Below are 13094 nucleotides of genomic sequence, written 5' to 3' on the forward strand. Positions count from 1 at the left end.
AATCTTCTCACAGACCACCAAACACAACAATCAATCAAATCAATTTTATATACTTCGAATTAGTGTGTGATAAACCTGTAAATAACATTAACCATGCTTTGCATGATCATAAAAATCTGACATATTCTTTGAATAATACCACTACATTAATACATGGAGTGTCTCAGAAATAAAAGTACAAGAGCTGTATTTACTTGTCCTTTTAAAAAGTCTATCAATGCTGGGCAGAGAATGAAAGAATATTTCAGACAGGCGGGTAGTACCGTGTAAAGGCATTTTCCGAGGGTTACACAGTGGGTAGACAAAACTCATTAGCCACGGTAGGCAACCTAAGGGAAGAAACTCTGAATAAAAATCTTGGTCCTGTAAGATGAGGGGTTTTGCAATAGGCTGGTAACTTGTTCAAGCAAAAAAGAGTTACTAGTAATCCTCGGAGATATTCTTGTTTGAGGATGTAATGGGCTATTAACCCCAATTCAATGATGTTACTATATATTGCACTAACAAGGAAAACTTGACATGATTCCAGCTGGACATGCTGAAATACTGAATCTGCAGTCATAAATCTTGAAGAAATATTTGTCAGTTACCAGGCTCAATAATTAGGACCTTCCTTCAAAACATTCTCTGCATTGACAAAAGCTTGAAAGTGAAACAGTAACAAGTACTGTACTCTAATACAGAATAATACAGCAATGTGTAAGACACAGTACAGCCATGGTGTCAATTTGTGATAAAGTGGTGAACTAAGGCCAACTTCAAGGTGAATTACTGACATCAGATTACTTAAAATCTGTTTGGTAAATGCAATATACAGAACTTGTATAAACTGGGGGGGGGGAATGTTATCAGCAAAATAGTGATATTCCTGTCTCATTACTAACATGAATACATCTGAAAGCAGCAAAGCAAGCTAAAACATCAGAGTTATTTAACATTCACATGCTGCAAGTACATCTATGAAAACTATTTATCCCCTTTGTGAGGATGATTGAGTTTTTAATGCAGTAGTAAATTTTTGGGCATAACTGCACACAAATAGAGGGGGGAAAATATCTATGGTCTTTATGTAGTATGCTTTGGCCTAATCAAGTTTCCATATGTGCAGAAATTTTGAAATAATTATGTTTGGCGCATGACAGTTTCCTAAGACACATCTCTACATATTGATAGTAAGATCCATTCACAACACAGCAAGAATAGGTATTACTTCACCGCTGTATGGTGTCATCATGATGAATTAACACATCACTTCATAATGAAGAGGTTGTGTCTTGTTCATAAAACTCACAGATTTATTAACCATCAATTCTGTGCAAGCCAACAATTCACAATTAATTTACCCACTATGTCCCTGAAATGCATAAAAATTAAAGAACAAAATGCTACAAAATACATTCAAATATTGTATAAACTGGATAGCATGCAATTAATGTGTTTTGAAGATCAACCGTCATGTAAATATTTTACATCTGTCTTTAGAAATTGTGAATAAGAGAATAAAACCAGCAGAGAAGGGTGAAAATTCACAGCATGTCAATAACAGCCTTTCACTCCCCAGTATTATATCCTCGAGGAATTCAGAACTTACACAATGTTAAGAAGACAAAGGAATGAATTATGAATGACAGTCTGTAACAATTTTAACACTGAATACTCTATTGGCCTGCAACATGTGTAAAATGATTTATGTTCAACACCCAACTGATTTGCAATTCAGTATGCTGTTCTTCACAGGTTATGGTACAAAAATCTGTCAACATTTCAAGTTCCTTGCACCATTTAAAATTATCTGGAAACAAACATTTACACTGTGATGTTTTTATGAAACCAAAGTCACCAATACCAACACAAAAACCACAAACCCTGCACAAGTAAAATGTTAAATTAAGAAAGTGACACTGCATTTTCAAGAAAACACACATTTAATTTCATTCAAAATCCATAAAATCCTTTCTCCCAAAAATTAATTGTTCGGTGAACTAAATGGTAAAAAGACTGCTACATCAGAGAAAACTGTGACCTGTATCAAAGATATGGTTCAAGAGAGACATAAATGTGGTTCCTGTGTACAAATTTATATACTGGAGTGTTCCTTGAGTAGAAACTATGGTAACATTACAGAATGCTTCCATCATGGAGACACAAGTAATCTAACATATTCAGTTGCACTATTACAAATGATATCCATACCCACATGTACACATGGATGCATATGCGCATACACACATAAAAAAAAGAGAACTATATACACATATTTATAAGCTCTAAATTTACCAGTTTTAATTTTTGGTCCACAATTAATTGAGATACAATAATATTCAGGGCTAGTAAGACACACTTTCCCAGGTGCCAGAGATCAAATTTTTGGTCTGGCTCATGAGAATGTCCCTTAACCTACATATTCAATACTTTCTGGTGGTTTCTGCTAAGCTAATATAATATCAACAACAAATACAATTTCACAGACCTGATAAAGCTCTTTCATTCTCTTATGTACATAATATTGAGTCTCCACTGTTCTGTCTTCATGTAATCCCTGCATGTGTTGCTATGTAGTAATTGCACTAACATGGAAAAAAGACAGATCGTTCCATTTTCAAACGACACTTGAACAAAGCTTATAACTGAAAATGTAAGCTAATTCTAATACAAAGTAAATGACACCAAGTATTGTAACTAAATAAAGAAAATTACACAAAGTACAGATATTCTGAAACTTCTGTCCAGTCTCCAAATTCTGATATTTGGATGGAATCCCAGCTCTCATGTTAACTTCCCTGCCGTTTCAAATGCCAGTATTTGCTGCATTTCTTTAACTGCACTGTCTGTGCATGGATTTACTCTAAAAAATTAAACAGAAACAGATATTTATACCAGTCAACTTCAAATGGAAAATGTGAACTCTCAATGTTTACAGGAAGCATTCAATTTGTAATCCTTTACTAACAAACTTCTGCAGTCAGAACAGAAAGTAATACAGCAGATGTGAAGGGGGTTGACACCCAACTGTCCTTGCACCATGTAAGTACTGATCTACTGTGCGTCCATCGGTTAGTCCATAAGCAACCCTTGCACTTTGAATAAATTGCATTAGTTTGTTGATTAACATCTTATGACAGCTACTAGGATTCAACAGATAAGGTCTGAAGTGACAGTATTCAAGTCCCAGAAAGGACTCACAACAACAAAGAACATGGTTTTTAAACTGTGGGGCATGACCCCTCCGGCAGTAAGGGGGTTCACAAATTTCTCAAGAATTATTTAAAATACAACTGTATCCATGTATAAAATGTTATACCTTCAGGTTTATAATGCTGTGCAGTCCACTAAAAGTCAACTAACATTTTGGAGGAACATGCCACGTCCATCTTCAGGGTCAAAGAATAAGACGAGCAAGAAACCAGTGTGAAAGCAGGTCAAGTTTGGCTTATTCTTCAACCTTGAAGACAGAGGTGACATGTTCCTTTGAAACATCAGTTGACTTTCAACAGACTACACAGTGTTATACCTCAGAAGACAAAACTCTTCATAACCAAATGATATGAGAACCTCAAAGCTTATATTTCCACGTATAGTTTCATCAAAAATGTTTTTCAAAAATATATCTGCAGCCAGTAAAACATTTCATGAATTTATGACTATACAGGAACACTTTTTAGCTTACTGCAGGTGTAGAGGCTGAAAAGGTATTTGGTTCCTGCTGTCATCATACAGCCCAACAAGGACTTAACCATGTGCAAAACTGCACTTTCTGCTGACCAGCAGAGATTAACGGTAGCACTAACTTGCGTACTATTTTAAGGAGTCGCAGTATCAAAAGCTCTGAAAATCCTTGATTTAAGAGCTTTCACATCTGTTGTAAGTGGAACAACAAACTAATGCCAGTTTGTATAGATATTCCTGTTAAGTGACAGTAGCCTGTTAGTAGTTCTGTGCCACAGCTTTAACTGGTTCTCACTGAAATGCAATTTATGCTCTGAAAAGCAACAGTTAGTGAAAACACACATCATTTTCCTAAATGATTAGCAGTATGGAGAGGGTGATACTGTCAGGCCAAACCATGGAATATGCACTGGAAACTATTTTCTAGCTACACAACTACTGCCCAGAGTCCATGACCAAGGGCACTTGAGATGAATAAGCATCAATGTGTATTGCCTGTCCAGACATACAGGGGAAATTATAAGCCTGCAGGAATGCATGTACCAAAATCCTTGTGAATTCTGGCTCCTTGAAAGTCACATATTTTATAAAAAATAAAAATAAAAATTCGCTTAGTAGGGGGGTGGAGTCCAACTGGGTCCACTGCACGGCAGCCACTGATTGGCCTACTGTAGCCTGCCCGGGTGATTATGATGATGGAGAATTTGGTGGAATGAAGATTGGCAGGGGAAACTGAAGTACTCGGAGAAAACCTGCCCCAGTGTCACTCTGTCCACCACAAATCCCACTTGACCAGACCCGGGATCGAACCTGTGCCGCCACGGTGGGAAGCCAGCGACTTACCGCTTGAGCTATGGCATGGCCCAGGTATGCCTGAAAAATATCTTCAGTAAACAAATGTTAAATAAAAGTGACCACTATTATGCATTATGGCATGGTCCCTCCCTCCGAGCCTACATACCAAAAAATGTCTTTATCAGTGCTGTACTTCAATAAAATGTTTACCACCAAGCTGCAGATTAAGTCACCCTGAAGTGAGAAAAATGAGTAACTAGGAACAATGTATGTGTGCAACAAATCTGAAATTCATCATATAATAGATAATAACTTCTCATTCTGAGAATGTAATATTAGTGACCAGCTTTGTGCAACTTAATTATGTTTCAAGTTTTTAAATGTATGATACAATGGATTGATAGAAAAGAGACATTTGAGGTATCATGCTTTTTACCACAACACATTAATAATATGTAAATTAAGCTAAACTGAAATTAGCATTTTATCTTATTCTCAAAGTAAGAAACACGTATTCTTATTTCTACTTTTATTTGACATAGATAAAACTTCCTGAAACTGGATAATCTAGAACCTGCAACACTTACATTAACATAACACCTTAGCACTCTCCCCATAAGAATATGACCAAGATAATGTAGACACCAACAATAAGGATATACTGTTATACATGCTAGGGCAATGAATTCTTCTCAAGTGGTTACCACGACAATATGAAAAACTGCCTGGCGGTGGTCCCATGAGGACTGAAACATGTAGTGGTAAACAAAATTCAATCTATGAGATACTGATTTCAATTGTATTACTATTGTTCTTGTTGTTTTGATGGATACGTTACCTAACCATATGAAACTACAGTCAACTCTCGATTAACCGGGGCTATTGAGGCTTTTTTGAGGCTTATATGTTGTTTAATATTCATTCCCTTTGGTTTCACATGGCGAGTTGTAACACTATTTTCGCACTAGTGTGAACCGAGCTCTGCATTCTTTGGTCCCGTTATGCTAACACAATGTTCTAGGGTAGGGGTGAAAGAATGCAAGGATTTGTGGAAAGCTTCAAGGACAGATACATCACCCCAGTTAGTATCCTTGTATCAATCTTCAAGTGCGTTAGTAAAATGTCAGGGTGTAAAAGGAAGCGTGTTGTGTTAAGTATTCAACAGAAAAAGGAAAATGCTGCGAAAAAGTAAACGACAATATTAAATTTTTTTAAGTGTTAAGTGTGAATATTCGTAAAAAATGTTGGATGTTGTTGAAGACTGTGATTGAAATAACTAATTCATATTTCAGTGTAATGTAAAAAAAGTATTAAATAGGCCATGAGATGACATAAAAATGAGGTTGAATAAATTTAAATACAGGTAGGCCTATAGTATTATGAAGGTACAGTATTACAGTACTACTTTTAATAATATTTGTCTTAACTGGGTTTTCGATTAATCGTGATTTCCATCCCCACCATTATCCCGGATAACCGAGAGTTGACTATTTACCACCTTAACATGGTTAACTGCCCAAGAGGGCCCCATTACATTTGCCTGCCATGAGTATAATGTTACACATTAAGGAATTTCAGACATATCAAATGTTCCACAAGGAATTTCAAAATTTAAATACATGGCACTTTTTTCATTAATTACATAACTGCAGGAAGGGATTGGCTAGGAAAGAACATGATTGCCCTGTGCTCTGTTGTTAGATTATTTAAATACACTTATTAAAATTTCTATCTTCTGGGACACAACAGCATGTAGTCCATTAAGCGCCAAACACGTTTTCGGAGAATGTTGCCCGCACGTTCAGGATCAAAGGATAAGCCATTCAAGGAACCATCAAGAAGCTGGTATCAAGCGTGCTAACAAGTACCAGGTGGAAAGTTTGATACCTGCTTCTTGCTTAGCTTATTATTTCACCATGAAGATGGAAGCAACATGTTCTTTAATTCACTTTCACAGGACTACATGGTGTTATATCCTAGAATTCTTCACATTTATACACATTAAAACCTCGCTATTCCAGTTACAGTTAATCTGGATGTCAGATAATCCAGATGGAAATAGGAAAAATGCTGTAGATCACATGTGGTCCACAGACAATAGGACAAGAATCAGCAACTCAAAAGAAATCTGAAGTTTATCAAAATCACAGACCAGTAAAACAGTAATAAACTTTTCCAAGTCATAATCAACATCTAACACAGGGAAATAATACTGACCAAGACTATACAACTAAATCTTCAATTTCTTAAAAGTAAAGTAGAAGTAATAGTAAAGCTATCCCTGTACCAGGCCATGAAGGCCCATAGGGTTGTGAGACGTTGAGGGTCCCACTCTATCTAGACAATCGGCTCAAAGATGGTGGTAAGGTTGTCAGCTTTACGCGCCAGCCGCGCTTTACTCTCCAGGAAAATTATTTAATTAATTCCTGGTACTCATTTCTGTTAGAGGCTGAGTAAACCCCAGGGCCTAGTGCGGCTGGAAGGATTAGGTCAACTGAAAAAAATCCAATGACCTCATCAGGACTTGAACCTGCAACCTTCTGGCTTGTAGCATAGCCCCTCAACCTTTAAAACAACAGTTAAAATTAACATATTTTATGCCAATTCTGACCAATGCTAACTAGGAAACACTCCACCCCTTTTGCATGGTGTTACACAAGTATAAAATTTACTGAACTCTTTGTGCTAAGTTTTAATTAGTAAGAATAGTTTTTGGTTAGTCCTGCAATATTGGTAAATTTAATAAAATTTTTGTACAAAACATGATTATTGTTCAGCTTACAGGATTAACATACCCTACAGATATTGACATGTGTATATGAGACAGAAAACAAAAATTTTCTACAATGTACCCATCAGTATCAAAACAAAGTCATGCCCTCAGATTATCCAATTACAAAATGGCCTAATCTACCAAAATTCAACGACATACTGTTTAAACTGTGAATTATATATAAGCAAAAACAAGCCATCTAAATTGCCTCCAGTTTTGACAAAATGTAAACGTAACAATACCACACACCAAGTAGTGTCCAACACAGGGAATAATGTAAAAAGTCAGGGTCCATATAACAGAATTCTACCTTGCACCCACTTTTCTTTTCATATGTCTGTATATCCGTGCTTGAGTGCATGTATGTGTAATTCATGTTATTGAGTGTCAGATGGGAAAATTATTTATGTCCATTTACATGAATTGTACACACTAAAATTACCTGGAGTACCCATTTGCCACATAGTAATGACCATTGCAGAACACTCAGTGAAAATACTATGATATCATTTACAATGCCAGGCTCATCTTCTCAATAAAAAAGGACCCCACATTTATTTTCTTTCACAAGCAATCTTTCACATTTGTTACCTCCACTAAATGAAAAAACAGTTAGGATAACCTACATAATATGCAAGAAGAGAAAGAAAACAGACAGCATCATATAACAGTGACCTTCCATGCACACATGTAAATGTTTACAAAACAATGCCTAAAACACAACTTCCTGGTATCTCCATTGCACTACAGATGTTATTCAATATTACTGGAATTACAGTGCATGAAATAACAGAAAACTGTTAATGTAATGAAATTAAAATCTGATTAAAAACGGTATCTGGGAATCTTAAATGTTACAAATTCATGGCATGCAGAATACCTCAAAAATTAAATTCAAAGACACCTAACAATAAAGAAGTATATCTGAATTTTAAATCATTAGTGCAGTTAGTTTTGGAATAGGCCGCGCCATAGCTCAAGCAGTTAGTCGCTGGCTTCCCATCGCTGTGGCCCGGGTTCGATCCTGGGTCTGGTCAAGTGGGATTTGTGGAGGACAAAGTGGCACTGGGGCAGGTTTTCTCCGAGTACTTTGGTTTCCTCTGCCAATCTTAATTCCACCAACTGCTCCACAATCACCCTCACCTATCATCTGGGGCTGGTACAACAGGCCAGAAGTGGCCGCGGTACAAGGGACTTAGTCCCACCCCACTAGCAATAAAAAAAAGTTTTGGAATGCTCAAGTACATATGTGGAAATATTTTTTACATTGCCTATTATATATTAAGGACCAATTCCTTTATTTCTAATAATGTAAATAATTGAAAATAAGGGCTTATGTGGATGTTCATTGAAACAGCAGGTAAATGTTGATTCTTGTGTGTTACACATTACTAACAACAGGAATGATAAGGTTTGCTTCTGCAATCTGTTACTTACATACAATTATAACTCAAAATATTGGGATCCTATCTGATACCACATGAAGTTACGTGTACTTTAAAAAATGAGTGTGATTCCTAGCAGCTCCTGACTAAAGTTTTTTAAATGTGGAACTTTTACCAGATTGGATGTGATGGACACACACACAGACACACTATATACATTTCTGTATCTTCCAAAAATTAAATTTTGATTCCAGAACATAATTTAGTAACACTTCTTCGCAAAGAAACATTGCAGTACTTTTCAGTACAAAAATAATTAATTCTTTCAGTCAAACCATATAATATCTAATTTGACTTGTTTTACTAATTCCATATATATTAATGAAGTACACATATCCTTCAAACATAATTTTAAAATATGTAAAAGGGAAAATGCTACTTGACAGAAGTGAGACTGAAGTTAAATAATGTATTACATTCACCATGAACTGTATACAACCAGATTTATAAATCAATAAATATAAAGTAAAAATTATATAATGTTCCACCATTAAAACAACAGACTATGTTCTCATTTATATACAAGTTCTTAATTCATACATATATATACATATAAATATAGACATACATACACCAGCCTTCTGAAGATTACTCTTCAGTGTACAGCTATTAGCTGTACCTTCCTTTATACAAACAAATTTATCAAATTTATGTGTAACACATGTATCCCGCATCCATGTTTTGACCACAATCTTATTAAAGTTAAAACACATTCACCATGTGTACATGTATACATACAAAACCACATAAATACCTGCCAAACCATGGTTATCAGTGTGTATAAAAATTTTATTCAATGCAAGGAGCTGTGGAAGAAACTTCATCTCTTTACTTCGTGCATTATCAGCACTTTAACAGCAAAGATTCAGAACTATGCAACTAGAACTGGAGGCCCACATGTCTTTGAAACTGCAAGCAACACATGAACAGCTCTATCTTTCAAGTTCCATTCTCAAATTAAAAAACAGAGATCTCTTATGAACCAAATATTCAAAATTTTCTTGCTGAATAAGAAACTGATATTCTGACACAGTTCAAATTCAACTCATATCCAAATAACGACAATAAATAAATGCAAAACCACAGACTGCAGATCAAAAGCCATAAGTAATAACAATAACTAATTCAATAAGACAAACTCTATTTGAAAACGTCTACTAAAACTGTTAAGTTGCTCAACTCTGGAGTCACAAGCATCAGGCAAGGGCACTCCATCTTTCATACAAATTAAAACTAACATGTGATATATCACAGTAATCACAGATCATCAAGATTCAATTTTATATAGGCAGCAATCACAATTCAAAAAAGTGTTCACTGTATGTAATTCCTCAGCAGAAACTGCATCTACTTGCTTAATTTACAAAGACTTTAGTAGTACTGCCACAGAGATACACACTAAATCACTCAAACACTCAATTATACATTTCCTGTCAGTGATGGTATTACAGTATCAAATAAATGCAACTGATGGATACATGCTTGGTTCCCCATTCCTCCAGGGAACTTAATAACAGTTTCCGGCACGCGCAGATATGGCATATTGCCCGTGTTGTGTATGTATATGACTTCTGCAACTAACAGTAATCTAAAGTAATGACACAGAATGTATGAATGTAAATCTGAACTCTATTTGTTTATACAAATACATGAGATGTACTTACACATGTGTGAATCCTCCTCAATATTTACATTTCAACTGTAACTTTGTCCAATTCTGAAAATATTATTATCAATTTTGAGGAAATGTTTGACAAGAGGATGATAATATACACTCTTGATATACTGTTCAAAAAACTTTACTAATATACTTTTGATTAAATGGCAGACAGATGCTGTTCTTAAGAGTGTCACAATGAAACATGGAATGACATACAGAACTGACACATTTCTACTAAATTCAATGGCTGGTTATTTGGTTCCTTCACAACACTGTATCAACTACTACATAAATTTGAATAAGATATAATAAGTGGACTGGAGGTTCTGAAAGCAGTGGCTGTGAAGAATTCTACCTTCTGGGACATAACACCATGTAGTTTGCCAAAGTCGGCCGTTTCAGAGGGATGCCACTTGACTTTCAATGGACTATATGTTGTTATATCCCAGAAGACAGAACTCTTCAAGATACAATATTATTATGAATTATACAACAGAACAGATCTGAGGAAATAAGTCTTCATCAGAAAAATCTAAGAAAACCTTAGGATAGCCAGTCCCAAGCTATAATTCAAAATGTGCTCCTAAGAAATTAGATAAGCCAACCAACTCAGTGAACAGTATGGTACACAGTCTTCATATTTAATATGCTGCAAGGAAGTGATGGGTTTAGAACAGGAAGCAACTTAAGCAATGGTAACCAACAAGAAAACTACTGTATCTAAACCATGCTTCAACAAAGGAGTTTAACCTCTGGGAAACCAACTAATTTTATATCCTTCTTGCACAAAGATGCATATCCTACTCTTCAGATTCAACCTTATCTCTTCATTTCAAAACTGCCTTTTCTGAATTTCAGTCACTGCTACTGGAGCAGGACTGCACAGTTTATAGCACACAATAAGTTATGGGACCTGCAGCCATATTATGATGAAATTCTTACTCCAATATGTTAATATTATTATCATATTTATATTTTCTCATAGAGTTTTAATATTATGGATGGAAGTGAAAAGCACAGTCTTTCTGATCTAAAACCAAAGCTCATCTTTTCTTTAACGTTTTCTCAGGTCCAAATGTAATATAATCAAGTCAGTTTCTTCTATTTCCCTTCCAGATGTGTTTAGTAACCTTACTTAAATCTCATATTATTGCTGCAAGGGTACAACTTCTATTTATATATGTATTTTTGACATAATGAATAAGTATCATAATATGCAGTAAAAGAAGTAATTTTTGAACTGCGTCCTTATTCAAATAAGCTTATAATTGAGGACAAAGATTTATATAGACACCTCCCACCAAATATACTGAAATAAAATATTCATCCATAACCTTCATTCCATACGCTGTAACCTACTGCAATGAGACCTAACCCAAAATTTTGATGAAAAAAAATGCAGTGTCCATTTAAAAATTACAAAATACCAATATTGAGAAGTATCACAAGTCACATTTGTAGCTTATTCACAATTGTTTCTATATGCTGTTTCTTTTTTAAAAAGTTTAAATTTAGCTGCAGTCATCCAACATTGTACAATTCTGCAACCTCCTTTATGCGTAACTGAATTAGACAGGGGAACAGCAGAAATCTGAGCTGTATATAAAAAAAAATTCCTTTCCAAAATAAATTTTACACATTTACTGCCATGTACAAGGATATAAAAAAAAATTATCTTAATAAAATTTCTCAAGTGGATCTACAGCCAAAAAAATAAAAAACCCTTTACACACAACACTATGCATTTGCTTGATCCTGATGTCTACCTAGTGTCAGCTGCAAAACAGGACTTCAGACATATTCTTAACATCCTGTCAGTCACAATGTATCCCCTGCATTCATATTCCAAAATGATAATCACAATGTCACTTAGTACTGTGAAACTCATAATAAATGAGCACACAGATATTAGAGGAAAAATCTTTTTTTCATTTAGTAAAAAGAACAATTAATCTAGCTTCTTGTATTTATAATTTTATATGTATAAGTTACATGCACTGGCCCAACACACGTTTCCTATGTACTCAAACACAACCAACAAACTCCATGGCCTGCAGTCCACAAACAAATTATACTGACCGAGCAACTATCGCTTGTCGGCAAAGTTAGTGACAACTTTTGCAGATAGAGGGTGTCACGTGGGCAGCGCAACAGATCCCTATGGGCGTTAATCTCAGTTTCTAGACCAGAACCACTATTTCCTTGAAATAGCTCCTCAACTATTCTCACGAGGCTGAGTAGACCCTGTTCCAGACCCACTATTTACCAGAAAATCTGGTAGCGCCAGGAATCGAACCTGAACCTCTGGATCTGTAGGGAGATACTCTCACCATTAGACCACAAAGGCGGTGCCAAGCCTACATACAGGTATCCAAAATATATGGGATCAGTCTAAGTAACACACTACAAATATCTGTCAACTCTAGATAGGATCAGTCTAAGTAACACACTACAAATGTCTGTCAACTCTAGATAGGATCAGTCTAAGTAACACACTACAAATGTCTGTCAACTCTAGATAGGATCAGTCTAAGTAACACACTACAAATGTCTGTCAACTCTAGATAGGATCAGTCTAAGTAACACACTACAAATGTCTGTCAACTCTAGATAGGATCAGTCTAAGTAACACACTACAAATGTCTGTCAACTCTAGATAGGATCAGTCTAAGTAACACACTACAAATGTCTGTCAACTCTAGATAGGATCAGTCTAAGTAACACACTACAAATGTCTGTCAACTCTAGATAGGAT

Source organism: Cryptotermes secundus, unplaced genomic scaffold (genome assembly GCF_002891405.2).
Source record: "Cryptotermes secundus unplaced genomic scaffold, Csec_1.0 scaffold37, whole genome shotgun sequence".
Classification (NCBI taxonomy): domain Eukaryota; kingdom Metazoa; phylum Arthropoda; class Insecta; order Blattodea; family Kalotermitidae; genus Cryptotermes; species Cryptotermes secundus.